Source organism: Pan troglodytes, chromosome 2 (genome assembly GCF_028858775.2).
Source record: "Pan troglodytes isolate AG18354 chromosome 2, NHGRI_mPanTro3-v2.0_pri, whole genome shotgun sequence".
Lineage (NCBI taxonomy): Eukaryota > Metazoa > Chordata > Mammalia > Primates > Hominidae > Pan > Pan troglodytes.
This window is the reverse complement of record NC_086015.1, coordinates 142042633-142056745: the sequence shown is the minus strand read 5'-3', so window position 1 is coordinate 142056745 and position 14113 is coordinate 142042633. Positions and strand designations below refer to the sequence as shown.

The following is a 14113-nucleotide window of genomic DNA, read 5'->3' as shown; positions in this document are numbered from 1 at the left end:
AAAAAAAAATTAAAAAATTTGCCAAGTGTGGTGGTGTGTGCCTGTGGTCCCAGCTACTTTGGAGGCTGAGGTGGAAGGCTTGAGCCCAAAAGGTTGAGGCTGCAGTGAGCTGTGATCATTCCACTGCATTCCTGCCTGGGCAACAGAATGAAACACTATCTCAAAAAAAGAATATTAGCTGGGCGCGGTGGCTCACGCCTGTAATCCCAGCACTTTGGGAGGCTGAGGCAGGTGAATCACAATGTCAGGAGTTTAAGACCAGCCTGGCCAACATGGTGAAACCCCGTCTCTACTAAAAATACAAAAAATTAGCCGGCATAGTGGCGGACGCCTGTAATCTCAGCTGCTCAGGAGGCTGAGGCAGGAGAATAGCTAGAATCTGGGATGTGGAGGTTGCAGTGAGCCGAGATCACTCCACTGCACTCCAGCCTGGGCAACAGAACAAGACTCCGTCTCAAAAAAAAAAAAAAAAAAAAAGAATATTTACTAAGCATCTACTATTTGTCAGGCACTAATCTTATTCCTGGGGAGGCAGTAGATAAAAGACAAATATGAGGAGACTGGATATTTGATTCCAGATAGCCCCCTTTTTTTTGACACAAAGTCTCAATCTGTCACCCAGGCGTGCAGTGGCAGGATCTTGGCTCATTCCAACCACTGTTCCTGGGTTCAATCAATTCTTGTGCCTCAGCCTCCCAAGTAGCTGGGACTACAGATACGCACAAACACGCCCAGCTAATTTTTTGTATTTTTTTGATAGAAAGGGGGTTTCACCATGTTGGCCAGGCTGGTCTCGAACTCCTTGTCTCAAGTGATCCACCTGCCTTGGCCTCGCAAAGTTCTGGGATTACAGGCACGAGCCACCGCGCCCGGCCCAGACAGCCCTTTTTTGTTGTTGTTGTTTGTTTGTTTGTAACAGGTCTTGCTCTGTAGTCCAGGCTAGAATGCAGTAGCGTGATCATAGCTCACTGCAGCCTCAAACTCCAGGGCTCAAGCTATCCATCCCTAGTAGCTGGGACTACAGGCATATGTCACTACACTCAGCTAATTAAAAACTTTTTTTTTTTTTTTTTTTTAATAAACAGAAGGTCAGCCAGGCATAGTGGCTCATGCCTGTAATCCCAGCACTTTGGGAGGCCGAAGTGGACAGACCGCTTGAAGTCAGGAGTTCGAGACCAACCTGGCCAACATGGTGAAACCCTGGCTCTACTAAAAATACAAAAATTAGCCAGGTGTGGTGGCACGTGCCTGTAATCCCAGCTACTCTACTCAGGAGGCTGAGGCAGGAGAATTGCTTGAACCTGGGAGGCGGAGGTTGCAGTGAGCCAAGATGGCACCACTGCACTCCAGCCCCAGCCTGGGTGACAGAGCAAGACTCCGTCTCAAAAAAAAAAAAGGCTGGGCTTTGCAGCTGATGTCTGTAATTTCAGCACTTTGGGAGGCCGAGGCAGGTTGATCACCTGAGGTCAGGAGTTCAAGACCAGCCTGGTCAACATGGTGAAACCTCGCCCCTACTAAAAATACAAAAAAAATTAGCTGGACATGGTCTGTACTCCCAGCTACTCAGGAGGCTGAGGCAGGAGAATGGCTTGAACCTGGGAGGCAGAGGTTGCAGTGAGCCAAGATCATGACACTGCACTCCAGCCTGGGTGACACAGTGAGAGACTCTGTCTCCAAAAAAAAAAAAAAAAAAAAAAAGACAGGGTCCAGTTCTGTTTCAAGTTCAAGGTCAGGCTAGTCTTGAAATCCTGGCCTCAAAAGATCTTCCTGCCTGTGGCTCCCAAAGTGTTGAGATTACAGGTGTGAGCCATTGTTCCCTGTCCCCAGATAGCTCTTTTAAAGCCGCATAAACATTCTATATTTATAAGTGATATCAGTAATCACACATTTGTGAAATTACTTTGCCTGAAGAAAACAGAAATTCAAAAATGGTTTTTGCTTCACCCTCCCCCTCCAATGTCACTGCCCTCCCATCTGGTCCTTAAGTTTAATTTTCTGTTGCAGAATTTGTTTTTTAAGTGGCTACTGCTCACCCTTCCCTCTTCCCCTCTGTTCTCCATCTGCTTTTTACTTTCTGTCCTTTCCCTCCCAAGATTGATGGCCTTGGCACATGTGACTGGATCTTTTTTTTTTTTTTTTAGAGATGGAGCCTCACTCTGTCACCCAGGCTGGAGTGCATCGGCACGATCTCAGGTCACTTCAACCACTGCCTCCTGGGTTCAAACGATTCTCCTGCCTCAGCCTCCTGAGTAGCTGGGATTACAGGTGTGCGCCACCATGCCCTCCTAATTTTTGTATTTTTAGTAGAGATGGGTTTTCGCTATGTTGACCAGGCTGGTCTTGAACTTCTGACCTCAGGTGATCTGCCCGCCTCGGCCTCACAAAGTGCTGGGATTACCCGCATGAGCCACTGCGCCTGGCCTTGTGCTAATTTTTTTGGTTTTTTTGAAAAAGAGTCTTGCTCTGTTGCTCAAGCTGGAGTGCAGTGGCGTGATCTCGGCTCACTACAACCTCCACCTCCCGGGGTCAAGCGATTCTCCCACCTCAGCCTCCTGAGTAGCTGGGATTACAGGCACCTGCCATCATGCCCAGCTAATTTTTGTATTCTTGTAGAGATGGGGTTTCCCCATGTTGACCAGGCTGGTCTTGAACTCCTGACCTCAGGTGATCTGCCCACCTTGGCCTCCCAAAGTGCTGAGATTACAGGCATGAGCCACAACTTCCAGGCCCTTGTGCTGATTTTTGAAGGCAGTTGAGGAAGCGGAGAAACAGAGGCAGCAATCTTTGGTGTTCTCCACTTGTAGATGTATCATTCCAACCTTTGCCTCCTTCTTCACATTACCCTCCTCTCTATGTTTCTCTGTGTCATATCTCTCTTTCCCCTTCTCTTATAAGGACACTTGTCATTGGGTTTGGACCCATCCTGCATCCAGGATGATCTCATCTCTCAAGTTTCTTATTGTTGACTGGGTGCGGTGGCTCACACCCGTAATCCCACCACTTTGGGAGGCAGAGGCAGGCAGATCACCTGAGGTCAGGAGTTTAAGACCAGCCTGGCCAACATGGTGAAACCCCGAATCTAAAAAAATATAAAAATTAGCTGGGCATGGTGTCAGGTGCCTGTAATCTCAGCTACTCGGGGGGCTGAGGCAGGAGAATCGCTTGAACTCAGGAGGTGGAGGTTGCAGTGAGCAGCAGAGATTGCACCATTGCACTCCAGCCTGGGCAACAGAGCAAGACACTCCCTCAGGAAAAAAAAAAAGCAGCTGGGCGCGGTGGCTCACACCTGTAATCGCAGCACTTTGGGAGGCTGAGGCGGGTGATCATGAGGTCAGGACTTCCAGACCAGCCTGGCCAATATGGTGAAACCCCGTCTCTACTAAAAATACGATAATTAGTTAGGTGTGGTGTCGCGCGCCTGTAGTCCCAGCTACTCAGGAGGCTGAGTCAGGATAATCACTTGAACCTAGGAGGCAGAGGTTGCAGTGAGCTGAGATCACGCCACTGTACTCCAGCCTGGTGACAGAGCAAGACTCCGTCTCAAAAAAAAGGAAAAAAAAAAAGAGATTCTTATTTCTGGCCAAGGTGACTCATGCCTATAATCCCAGCACTTTGGGAAGCTGAGGTGGGTGGATCGCTTGAGCTCAGGCATTCAAGATCAGCCTGGCCAACATAGTGAGACCCTATCTGTACAAAATATAAAAACAAAATTAGCCGGGTGTGGTGGTGTGGGCCTGTAGTCCCAGGTACTCTGGAGGCTGAGGCATGAGAATCAATTGAACTCAGGAGGTGGAGGTTGCAGTGAGCCGAGATCATGCCACTGCACTCCAGCCTGGTTGACAGAGTGAGACTCCATCTCAAAAGAAAAGAAAAGAGAAAAAAGAAAAGAAAAAGAAACATAAGGCCGGGTGCAGTGGCTCATGGCCTCTAATCCCAGCACTTTGGGAGGCCAAGGTGGGCAGATCACGAGGTCAAGAGATTGAGACCATCCTGGCCAACATGGTGAAACCCTGTCTCTACTAAAAATACAAAAAAAAAAAAAAAAAAAAGAACGTAGCTGGACGTGGTGGTGCAACCCTTTAGTCCCAGCTACTCAGGAGGCTGAGGCAGGAGAATCGCTTGAACTCCGCAGGCGGAGGTTGCAGAGAGCCAAGATCATGCCACGGCACTCCAGCCTGGCGACAGAGTGAGACTCCAACTCAAAAAAAAAAAAAAAAAAAGAAAAGAAAAAGAAAAAACACAATAGATGGAATAGAACTGCAGAAAAATATGGCAAACACATTATATCTTTTTTCAAAAATAAAAATTAAAAAATTGCTCAAGGGATCCACCCACCTTGGCCCCCAAAGTGCTAGGATTGCAGATGTGAGCCACCACACCTGGCCAACACATTATATCTCTAACATAAAAGAGGTTCTATAAATGGATTTTAATTAAATTAATTAATTAATTAATTTATGTTTTCTGTTTTTGAGATGGAGTCTAGCTCTGTCACCCAGGCTGGAGTGCAGTGGCACTATCTCGGCTCACTGCAAACTTCGTCTCCCAGGTTCAAGCAATTCTGTCTCAGCCTCCCGAGTAGCTGGCACTACAAATGCCCGCCACCATGGCCGGATAATTTTTGTATTTTTAGTACACATGGGGTTTCACCATGTTGGTCAGGCTGGTCTCGAACTCCTGACCTCAGGTGATCTGCCCGCTTTGGCCTCCCAAAGTGCTGGGATTACAGGAGTGAGCCACAGCACCCGGCCATGCATTTCTATTATTTATTTATTTATTTATTTTTGAGACAGAGTCTTGCTCTGTTGTCCAGGCTGGAGTACAATGGCGTAATCTCAGCTCACTGCAACCTCTGCCTCCTGGGTTCAAGCGATTCTCCCGCCCCAGCCTCCAGAGTAGCTGGGATCACAGGCCCGCACCACCACGCCCAGCTAATTTTTGTATTTTTAGTAGAGACAAAGTTTCACCATATTGGCCAGGCTTGGTCTCAAACTCCCAGCCTCAGGTGATCCACCTGCCTCGGCCTCCCAAAGTGTTGGGATTACAGGTGTGAGCCATCATGCCCAACTTATTGTGTTTTTTCTTTTTCAAAACTTATCACTGTGAGGTCATGCAAAACCTTCAAAATATTTATGTAGGCAAATATTTTTCTTTTTTCTATAATGGTTCTGGGCTTCCTGTCTTGCTTAAAATTTCTGCCTCATTGGCCAGTAATCACATCACTTTTGGGAGGCTGAGGCGGGCAGATCACGAAGTCAAGAGATGGAGACCATCCCGGCCAACACAGTGAAATCCCGTCTCTACTAAAAAACAAAAAATTAGCCAGGCATGGTGGTGCGCGCCTGCAGTCCCAGCTACTTGGGAGGCTGAGGCAGGGGAATCCCTTGAATTCAGGAGGCGGAGGTTGCAGTGAGCCGAGATTGTGCCACTGTACTACAGCCTGACGACAGAGCAAGACTCCGTCTCAAAAAAAGAAAAAAAAAAATTAGGCGTGTGTGGTGGCAGGTGCCTGTAATCCCAGCTACTCTGGAGGTTGAGGCAAGAGAACTGCTTGAACCTGGGAGGTGGAGGTTGCCATGAGCTGAGATGGTGCCACTGCACTCCAGCCTGGGCAACAGAATGAGACTGTCTCAAAAAAAAAATTTTTTTTCCTCTTAAGTTTCTGTTTTGTAAATTTTTATATTTTTTAATTCTTCTGGATTTTTTTTTTTTTTTCCCTAGACAGGGTCTTGCTCTATTTCCCGGGCTGGAGTGCAGTGGTGCTACCGTGCTATCTCGACTCACACCAGCCTCGACTTCCCTCGACTTCCTGGGTTCATATTATCCTCCCACCTCAGTCTCCCAAGTAGCTGGGACAACAGATGCACATCACCACACTCACGTCATTTTTGTCAGTCTCGCTATATTGCCCAGGCTAGGTGTGAACTCCTGGGCTCAAGTGATCTGCCCACCTCGGCCTCCCAAAGTGTTGGTATTACAGCCTCTTCTGGAATTTATTTTTCAATGTTCTTGCTTTAAATCGAAAGTCAATTAAAACCAGGATCATTGGCCGGGCACGGTGGCTCATGTCTGTAATCCCAGCCCTTTGGGAGGCCGAGGCGGGCGGATCACCTGAGGTCGGGAGTTCGAGACCAGCCTGACCAACGTGGAGAAACCCCGTCTCTACTAAAAATACAAAATTAGCTAGGCGTGGTGGCGCATGCCTGTAATCCTCAGGAAGGCTGAGGCAGGAGAATCGCTTGACCGGGGGAGGCAGAGTTGCGGTAAGCCAAGATCGCGCCATTGCACTCCAGCCTGTGCAACAGTAGCGAAACTCTGATTCAAAATAAATAAATAAATAAAAAATAAAAAAAACTAGGATCATTTCTCCAATAAACTATTGGTTTGTCACTTAATTGATTTGTCACGTTTGCTTTTTATTATGTTGTACTTCTAGATTTTATCCCTGACTACTCAACTATTTGTCCAGGGTAATATAGGAGCATTACGTTAGAATATACTAGCTTTGGAGTGAGTTAAAATGTTGGTTTTCAGTAAGTAAAATTTAAGTGTCCCACTAGAAAGAGGGCTGTGATATTTCGCGGTTGGGGTCAAAGGTAACAGGAAACAAGGTAGGCAAAAAGGGGTAAAGTTTAAGGCTCTGCAGACAAATGTTAGGTGTTGTTACTGCAAAATTGAACAAAGAACAAGAATCTTGGGCTTGAAAGGCTGGACTTTTCCCTAGAAACAACCATTCACAGTGTAGGGACTGAAGGGCCAGCTGTGAGGCAGCCGAGCTAGCGCCCTATCCTCACAAAGGGAGTGAAAGACGGAGACGGGTAGCGGGAAAAAAATAAGTGCTGCGTCCAAGAATTTAGGAGTCAGTCCATGTCGCAGAACAGGGAGAAGGGCTGGGAAGAAAAGGCCAGCAAGGAACCTAGGAAGAGCGGAATCTCTCGGGAGGAAGTTATGGAGGCCGCAGCGGGTGATGGGTCTCTCCTGAAGGCGACTTGCCGGGGATTCCCTATTCCGCAGTCCTCTGGGAGTCGCAAAGAGAGTTAGGAAAGGCCGTGCAGCAGCGTCGCAGCCGGGCTGGCAACGGTAGAAGAATCGGCAGTGAGGCCTCTCCCCACACCCTGCCAGCCCAGCTGCCGCCGCCGCCGCCACCGCGGGGCCCGGGATTGGCCCGAGGGCGGCGCAGGGCGGGGCGGGGGCTGCTGGGATGCAGGCCTGAGAGGCTCGCGCGCGCGCACACGGGCGCGGGTACGGCGGCGGCGCGCGCGTGCTCTGTCGGCCTGTGCGGCGCTGCGGCGGAGCGGGCCATGGCAGTGGGGAGCGGGCGAGTGTAGTGCTGCGCGGGGCAGGCGGGAGGTGATCGAGAGAGGCAGGGATGGGGGCGCCGGAGTGGAGCGGTTGCGGCGGCCTGGGCTGCTGACTGCGCACTTGGAATAGTAGCAGGCGGCGGCGGCGGAGCGCCAGGCAGGTGAGTGCGGCGGCCGGGACCCGGATGCGGCGCCGGCTGCGGTGCCCCCGGGCGTGCTGGCGGTGCGTTCTAGCTTGCCGCTACCTGCGGCGCTGGCGACTCTTGTGGTTGCACCGCGCTTCCTTCCAGCTTGGAGGATAACCGCCTACCGGCCGGTGGGGGCGTCTGGCTTGGTTGCGGCCCGCCCTGGGCTCTCCAAGGTGAGTGGCGCCCCCCGGCCCCTGGGCGGCAGAGACGCTGCCGGGCGTCCCGGGCCACTGTCGCTTTGGGTCCCGTTCCTGAGGGGCGTTTCTGTGGAGAGACGGCGTACTCGCGTCCCGCGTCTATGCGGACACCTCCGGAACTTCCCGACCCTCAGGTGCCTTTTTGCGCAGAAGTGTATTTCAGAGGCGTGGACCCAGGGTTATTAGGTTACGGACATGTTTTCGAATCCCAACGCCGCTGCTGACCAGTCCTGGGGCCTTGGGCCAAAATATCCTGATGTGTTAAATGGAAATAATAATACATACACCATAAGGTTGTTGTGAGGTTAGGCATAACTGAACAAGTGCTAAGTAAATGATACCCCTGCTGCAGCATCTCGTGTTAGCTATTGCTAATTCCTGGCTGCTGGCGTGCGTTTGGGGGCACATTTATTTCCGATCTGCTCTGGTGTTGCAGTAACCGATACTGGAGTTGCTTAATATTGGAGCCTGTTAACCTCGCAGTGGCCAAAATAGAATCCTATAGTCCCTTACTAGAATCCTGCAGTCTCTTCCCGCAGGGCTGAATTGGAACCCTGTGTCAGGTACTGAGTGGGAATTGCTGCTGAAATGAAACCGAGCAAATTCGGGATTCGCTTAGGATGAAAGATGGTGGGACGTAAACTTGAAGTGCCTTGCTGTTTCATCTCAAGTGACACTTGAACTCTGCCACTTGTTACAGAGTTATAAACACACGAAGAGTATGGAAACAGACTCTTTTTTCTGCATTGCTACATCCAAAGGGAGTGACAAGTGCTTTTGTAAACATCATTGTGGGCAGTGTGACTGTCTGGTGAAGTCATGATAATTAAATGAGTACTTATTTTGAAGCACTGAATGGAAGTTTGGAGATATGATTCGTAATAAAATTATCTCCAACGAGTCAGAGGTCTCAGCAGTTCATTAATCATTTGGGGATTTTTATGCTACATTGTAAGATTTTATGGTAAAAGCAGAACTGTTTAAGTCATAATAATGTAGCACAGGAAAGGGTGGTCAGATAAGGATCTTAACCCAGTTTCAGAATGCAGGTATGGAAGAAAGTAAAGTCTTTTTTCTGACCAGGTGCGTTGGCTCACGCCTGTAATCCCAGCACTTTGGGAGGCCGAGGCGGGCGGTTCAATTGATTCCAGGAGTTCGACACCAGCCCGAGCAACATGGTGAAACCCCGTCTCTACCAAAAACACAAAAATTAGCAGGGTGTGGTGGCGGGCGCTTGTAATCCCAGCTACTTGGGAGGCTGAGGCAGGAGAATCCCTTGAACCCGGGAGGCGGAGGTTGCAGTGAGCCGAGATGGCACCACTGGACCCCAGCCTGGGCAACAGAGGGATACCCTGTCTCAAAAAGAAAAACAAAAAAAAATCTTTTTGAGACCGAATCTTGCTTCTTTTTTAAAAAAAAAATTATTGTTGTTTTTTGAGGCAGGGTCTCGGTCTGTCGCCCAGGCTGGAGTGCAATGTCGCCATCTTGGCTCACTGCAACCTCCGCCTCCTGGGTTCAAGCGATCCTCCTGCCTCAGGCTCCCTAGTGGCTGAGACTACAGGGGCGTGCCACCACGCCTGGCCAATCTTTCAATTTTTTTTTTTTTTTTTTTGAGATGGAGTTTTCGCTTTTGTTGTCCAGGCTGGAGTGCAATGACGCGATCTCCAGCTCACCGCAACCTCCGCCTCCCGGGTTCAAGCGATTCTCCTGCCATAGCCTCCCGAGTAGTTGGGATTACAGGCATGTGCCACCACACGCGGCTAATTTTGTATTTTTTTTTTGGTAGAGACGGGGTTTCTCCATGTTGGTCAGGGTGGTCTCGGACTCCCAACCTCAGGTATCCGCCCGCCTCGGCCTCCCAAACTGCTGGGATTACAGGGGGAATCCACCGCGCCCGGCCCAATCTTTGTATTTTTGGTAGAGAGGTGGTTTTGCCATGTTGGTCAGGCTGGTCTTGATTTCCTGGGCTCAAATGATCCGCCAGCCTGGGCCTCCCAAAATGCTGGGATTACAGGCATGAACCACCGCGACCGGCCGAAAGTAAAAATCTTAAAGGTTTAAACTGGAATTGTATTCACTAAAGCCAAAATGACTTAAGAAACAAAAATCTAATTTACACCCCTGATTCACACCCTGAGTCCACCACCTTCGGAGTGTTTTTTAGAAGTGTTGAAAATCAAGTCGGGTTTTGATTTGTCATTTTGCACCTCTTGCCTATCTTTCTTGGTGTTCTTAAAGACTCATCCATAAAGGCTTTTGCTTCAACTTGCTTTGTGAATGTCAGCCAACTATATGGAAAAAAGTGAAAAATGAACACTGTAGGCTAAATTATGTTCTTTCTTGAGGTTTTCCCAGTTGTCTAGCTTAGACTGTTGAACTCAACAGTAGAACTACTGCTAGCCACTGTGAAAAGGCTGGGAGTCAGAAGTCACCTCTTGGTTTTAGGCCTCAACCTGGGTAAAAACAGCTGGGGCTATGGGGATGTTACCCAGTCTTATGGGCCTCTGTTTTGTTTGTTTGTTTTGAGATGGAGTCTCTCTCTGTCGCCAGGCTGGAGTGCAATGGCACGCTCTCTGCTCACTGTGACCTCCCGGGTTCAAGCGATTCTCCTGCCTCAGCCTCCAAATTAGCTGGGACTACAGGTGCACACCACCATGCCCCGCTAATTTTTGTATTTTTAGTAAACATGGGGTTTCACCATATTGGCCAGGATGGTCTCAGTCTTTTGACCTCGTGATCCTCCCGCCTTGGCCTCCCAAAGTGCTGGGATTACAGGCGTCAGCCACTGTGCCTGGCCCCAATAAATAAATTATTTATTTATTTTTATTTTGTTTTTATTTATTTACTTATTTAGAGACTGAGTTTTGCCCTTGTTGCCCAGGCTGGAGTGCAATGTGCAATCTTGGCTCACTGCAACCTCCGCCTCCCTGGTTCAAACAATTCTTCTGCCTCAGCCTCCCAAGTAGCTGGGATTACAGGCACCCGCCACCACGCCTGGCTAATTTTTTGTATTTTTAGGGGTTTCTCCATGTTGGCCAGGCTGGTCTTGAACTCCTGACCTCAGGTGATCCGGCCGCCTCGGCCTCCCAAAGTGCTGGGATTACAGGCGTGAGCCACTGCGCCTAGCACTATTTTTAATTTTAATTTAATTTTATTTAATTTTATTTTATTTTATTTTATTTTATTTATTTGAGACGGAGTCTCACTCTGTCGCCCAGCCTGGAGTTCACGCCTCCTGGGTTCACGCCGTTCTCCTGTCTCAGCCTCCCCAGTAGCTGGGACCATAGGTGCCCGCCACCACGCCTGGCTAATTTTTTGTATTTTTTTTTTAGTAGAGACGGGGTTTCACCGTGTTAGTCAGGGCGGTCTTGATCTCCTGACCTCGTGATCCGCCCGCCTTGGCCTCCCAAAGTGCTGGGACTCCAGGCGTGAGCCACCGCGCCTCGCCCCCAATAAATAAATAAAATACTTAACTGAGGAAAGTGAGTTCCTGCTTTATTATTATTATTATTATTATTATTATTATTATTATTATTATTTTGAGACGGAGTTTCGCTCTGTTGCCCAGGCTAGAGTGCAGTGGTGCGATCTCGGCTTACCGCAAGCTCCGCCTCCCGGGTTCACGCCATTCTCCTGCCTCAGCCTCCCGAGTAGCTGGGACTACAGGCGCCAGCCACCACGCCCGGCTAATTTTTTTGTGTGTTTTTAGTAGAGACAGGGTTTCACCGTGTTCACCAGGATGGTCTTGATCTCCTGACCTCGTGATCCGCCCATCTCGGCCTCCCAAAGTGCTGGGATTACAGGCGTCATCCACTCTGGCCCCTGCTTTATTATTTGTGTATTCTCTTGGACTTGTTCCTTTTGATTTTTTGTTTTGTTTTGTTTTGTTTGAGACGGAGTCGTGCTCTGCCGTTCAGGCTGGAGTGCGGTGGCGCCATCTTGGCTCACTTCAACCTCCGCCTCCCGGGTTCAAGGAATTATCCTGCCTCAGCCTCCCGAGTAGCTGGGATTACAAGGCGTGCGCCACCACGCCTGGCTAGTTTTTTTGTATTTTTAGTAGAGACAGGGTTTCACCATATTGGCCAGACTGGTCTAGAACTCCTAACCTCAGGTGATCCGCCCACCTCGTCCTTCCAAAGTGCTGGGATTACAGAGGTGAGCCACCGCGCCTGGGCCCCGTTTTTTTATTTATAGAATTTGGATGACTGTGGTGGGCAGGGGGTGGTTGTGGTGGTGTACTAGAAAATCACATTATGTAAAGGAACCTTCTAGGATACTCGAGTTTTATGGCTTTCCTCCTCTTCACTCTCTTTGACTTTTCCTTCTCTTGTTGAGTTCAAAACATTCTAATGCCCCAGGGCTTCCGGCCTGTCCCTATTCCTTTCTCTACCTGTATTCTTTCTGAATGATCTCATGTTGTCCTGTCCTGTGGTTTATTTATTTATTTTTAGTAGAGAAACTAAAAATAAGTAAATTGTTGTCAACTGCTGTTGCCTCTCAAGATTTTTATCTCCAGTCCTGAACTTCAGTCTTCTGCCTGCCTACATGACACCTTCATTTCGTCTGTTTTTAGGCGTCTTTCAATGTAATGGGTTCGCATGGATCTCTTAATTCCCATTCTTATTCCTTCCCTAGCAGTTTTCTTTCTTCTTTTTTGAGATGGAGTTTCGCTCTTGTTGCCCAGGCTGGAGTACAGTGGCGCAATCTCGGCTCACTGCAACCTCTGCCTCCTGGGTTCAAGCGATTCTCCTGTTTTAGCCTCCGAAGTAGCTGGGATTATAGGCGCACGCCACCACGCCCGGCTAACCCTAGCAGTTTTCATGTCGTAGCACCCCGCTGCCCCACTCACCATCCTGTTTGAGTGTAAAATCTAGTGGTTATGTTTAATTTATCCCTTTGTCTCATCCTCCCTCACTGTACGCTCAGCCAATCCTTGAGCACACTCTAAATTTTACCTCCAAAATATATCCCACATATGTTTATTTTCATTTCCACTACCCCAGTTCTTCCTGGGTAGTACCTTCCTAACTGGTCTCCTTGCCTCTGTTCTTACTCTATTTTTCACACAGCAGTCAGAGTGATTTTTACTTATTCTCCTGTTCCAGTGGATTCTCATTACACTAAGAAGTAAATCCAAACTTTATCTGCATGTCAGCGAATTGTTTATTTTTATTTTACTTTATTTTTAAAATAGAGATGGGATCTTGCTATGTTGCTCAGGGGTCTTGAATTCCTAGGCTGAAGCAATCCACCCATCTCAGCCTTTATTTATTTTTATTAAATTTTCCTTTATCTGTCATAATCTGTTTGAGTGCTAAAAAGTAAATAAAATAAAAAAATTTGGCCGGACACGGAGGCTCACGCTTGTAATCCCAGAACTTTGGGAGGCTGAGGTGGGCGGATCACCTGAGGTCAGGAGTTCGAGACCAGCCTGGCCAACATGGCAAAACCCCATCTCTACTAAAAATACAAAAAAAAAAAAAATTAGCCTGGCGTGGTGGCATGCGCCTGTAATCCCAGCTATTCTGGAGGCTGAAGCAGGAGAATCGGTTGAACCTGGGAGGCGGAGGTTGCAGTGAGCCAAGGTGCACCATTGCACTCCAGCCTGGGCAACAAGAGTGAAACTCCGTCTCAGAAAAAAAATAAAAAATAAAAGATAAAATTTTTTTAGAGGCGGGGTCTCCTTATGCTGCCTAAGCTGGAGTCCAGTGGGCATTCACAGGTAGTATTATAGGGCACTACAGCCTTGAACTCCTGGTCTCAAGTGATCCTCCTGCCTCAGCCTCCCCAGTAGCTTTAGGCACATTTCACCTCTCCCAGCTTGCTTATTTTATTGTTCATTTATTTATGGTCTTTTTCCTCCAATATAATATAAGCTTCATGATGGCAGGGACCTTGTCTTCCCTGGAGTATTTTCAGGAACCAGAACAATGCCTGAAAAATTTAATTAATGGGGCTGGGCGCTGTGGCTTACGCCTGGCGTCAACCCGGGAGGCGGAGCTTGCAGTGAGCCGAGATCGCGCCATTGCACTCCAGCCTGGGCGATAGAGCGAGACTCCATCTCAAAAAAAAAAAAAAAAAAAAAAAAAGGAAATTTAGTTAATGTTGAATGAATAAATGTAGGAATGAAATTAGTTCTAAAATCTTTTGATTGAATGTACAATGTATATCCTGAACACACTTCCCCCTTTTTTTGGTTCCAGATTTGGGCAAATTAGACAGTAACCAGAGACCCTAGAGTTATTATTCTATCAGGTACCTTTTTTTGTTTTGTTTTTTTTGAGACGGAGTCTCGCTCTGTCACCCACGTTGGAGTGCAGTGGCGCGATCTCAGTTTACTTCAAGCTCCGCCTCCCAGGTTCACGCCATTTTCCTGCTTCAGCCTCCTGAGTGGCTGGGATTACAGGCGCCCCCACCATGCCCGGCT

At 48.4% G+C, this 14113-nt stretch overlaps 1 protein-coding gene across 5 annotated transcripts in view; it reads left to right on the top strand.

The window, feature by feature from the left end:
* Positions 1-7228: 7228 nt before the first annotated feature.
* The window catches only part of PIK3CB (phosphatidylinositol-4,5-bisphosphate 3-kinase catalytic subunit beta), a 182120-nt gene continuing 175235 nt past the window's right edge, over positions 7229-14113 (top strand). For 2 of the 5 annotated variants that reach the window (XM_016942047.3, XM_016942048.3), the window contains exon 1: positions 7229-7462. The gene's annotated coding sequence lies outside the window, so the exon portion shown is untranslated. Of the gene's footprint in view, positions 7663-14113 lie in introns of all 5 variants that reach the window. The other 3 variants (XM_063806265.1, XM_003950204.5, XM_054681091.2) reach the window with 3 other exon arrangements.